General features: G+C 43.1%; 1 pseudogene; it reads left to right on the top strand.

Moving 5' to 3' along the window:
* Positions 1 to 465: 465 nt before the first annotated feature.
* Positions 466 to 2,720, top strand: part of LOC103204928 — a 32,169-nt pseudogene continuing 29,914 nt past the window's right edge.

The raw sequence follows: 2,720 nt of genomic DNA, 5'->3' as shown, positions 1-2,720 counted from the left end.
AACAACAACAACAACAAGCCCCATATATACCAAAAGTGGTATTTGGTATATTAATTCCCTATTGATATTGTAACAAATCACCACAAGCACAGTGGTTTAAAACATCCCTTTATTGTCTCAGAGTTGTGTAGGTCTGAAGTCAAGTCACAGCATGACTCAACTGAATCCTCCGCTGAAATCAAGGTGTCAGAGGAGCTGCTTCCTATCTAGATAATCTGGGGAAGATCGGACTTTCAAACGCTTCACTTTGTTAGAAGAGTTTAGTTTCTTATGATTATAGGGTTAAGGTTACTCTTTACTTTACAGATGGGCTTCTTCATCTTCATTTGGCATGTCAAATCCTTCTCAGGCTTTGACTCTCTGATTTCCTCTGTTTTAAGGTAATGTGATTAATAACCATAACTACACCTGCAAAGTCACTTTTGCCATGTAATATAACATTCACAAGAGTAGCACTGGGTAGTAATGATCACTTTATACTCGGTAACATAAAATTTGGGGTTGTGACATCTTCACAGTGAGCTCCGTAGAAGAGGAAGCTTGGGATGAAAAATATTTGGTTCTAATTCAATTCATGAACTTTATTGAATTATCAGTACTAAAGATTGTATTTCCTTCTGTGAAAGTTCAGTTTGTGTGTCAACTTGGCTGGGCCTGGTTGAGTGGCTGGGCAGCTGATGGTAGTTAATCCCCATGAGGAGACTGGCAATCAACTCCATGGTGGGATCTACCACAAGCAGCTGGGTAGCTGCCTTTGGGTATGTGGTCTGCTTCTTGTATATAAGGACAAACCTTTGGGTCTGGTCTCTAGTCTTTGGCACTCTTGGACCCTGCAGGTAGCTGTGTCGTTGCTCAGCAGCCTGCTATACTCTGCCGACCTTGGGACTTACAGTGGACTTAAGTTAATGGCCTGCTATGTGGTTTGGTAACATCGGGACTGTGTCTTTTTACTTGTCAACCTTGGGGCTTCTCAGCCTCAGCAGCCAGCAGCTGTCTGAGTGAAAAAAACACCTCTGGCTCCAGTGGGCCGGGAGCAGGAGGCAGAGCTGGACCCCAAGGTTGAGGGGCTTTCACCCAGCCCCTAGAGCCTGGCACTTTGAACTTGGACTTAAAGCCTCCAGATTGTAAGAATAAACTGTTTATTAAGGTCATCCCATTTGTGGTATATTTCTGTCAGCGCGGCACTAGGTAACCAGAACACCTTCCTTAGTTTCTTCTAACAAAAGTTTTATAGAGTGCGCATGGATTAAAGAGAAAGATAAGTTCCTTGCCTCATAGAAAAAATAGACTAGTAGGAGAGCCAAATATGTTAAGAGCAAACAGTGGTATTGTGACAAGTAAGCACAGGAGCAGAGGAACATGAGGTGTGGTTGGGAGATGCGCATGGTCAAGTCTCAGGAAGTCAAGTTATACTTTCTAGAAGGGATGTTATCTAACTCAAGAACTGAAGCACGAGTGAATGCTAGCCAGCTCTCCAGTGTTTGTCCTCATATTTCACTGTATTTATATTTTATTTCTTAATTTTCATTTCAGTTGAGAATGAATTCAAAGAAATGGAAAATCAAACTGTAGTCATCAGATTAATCCTCCTAGGATTTTCCAACCATCCTGAACTCTAAGGCACGTTGCTCCTGATTTTCTAAGTCATTTATCTGATAATTCTTCTGGGCCATGCTTTCTTATCAACAACCATCAGAGTCAGTCCTGTACCCTACACTATGGTGTATTATTTCTTCAGCACCTTGAGTTTCTTGGACATCTGCTATTCATTCACCATACTCCCAGTAATGTTGGTGAATTTCTTCTAGGAGAAGACCATCTCATATGAGGGGTGTCTTTATCAGATTTTTTGTCTGTGACCTGTGCCAGCACCGAGCGTATATTATCACCTGCTATGGCTATGACCCATATGTAGCTGTCTGCCACCCTCTTCAATATCTATTCCTCATGAATGTGAAGATTTGTGTATACTTGGGGACTGGGATCTGACTGTGTGGACTGCCAGATTCCATAACACATACAGTGCTGACAACCGCACTCACTCTGTGTGGGCCCAACTAAATAAGCCACTTTCTCCATGCCATCCCACTGCTTCTGAAGCTCTACTGCTCAGACACCTTTGTCAATGAGTCTGTGATCCTTCAGCCAGTGCCACCATTACCCTGCGTCCCTGCCTATTTATAGCAGTGTCCTACATATGTCCTACATACTCATCATCACTGCCATCCTGAGAATTTCCGTTACTCAGGGCAGGAGCAAGGCCTTCTCTCCCCATGCTTCCCACCTCACTGTGGTGGCAGTCTTCTTTAGAACATGCAATTTCAACTACGACAGAGCCAATGTAGGCTTCAGCATGGATATAGACTTCTTGGTCTCTGTGCCCTTTTGTATTATGACCCCCATGTTGAACCCCATCATCTGAAAACAGGGAGGTCAAAGAGGTCCTGAAGAAACTGGCTAGAGAACACGGATTCTTTTGTGAGACCAGTAATTAGATCATTGCTTTTCATTTTATTATTTTTTTAATTGTGATTTGGGTGAAGATTTATAGAGCAAATTCACTTTCCATACAGCAGTTTACATATATTTTGTCTCATGACATTGACCACAGTTTACCACAATACAACAGCTCCCCTCCCTCTTCCTCCCCATAGTTACCTCTTCCCAGTGTCCATCCCTCCATGGACTCCTGCCCCCTGAGCTGTCTCCCTGTGCATAGG

The sequence above is a fragment of the Orycteropus afer genome, unplaced genomic scaffold (assembly GCF_000298275.1).
Source record: "Orycteropus afer afer isolate SDZICR_OR568_19922 unplaced genomic scaffold, OryAfe1.0 scaffold00010, whole genome shotgun sequence".
Classification (NCBI taxonomy): Eukaryota; Metazoa; Chordata; class Mammalia; order Tubulidentata; family Orycteropodidae; genus Orycteropus; species Orycteropus afer.
Note: the sequence above shows the minus strand (reverse complement) of the source record. Positions and strands in the feature narration are given on the sequence as shown.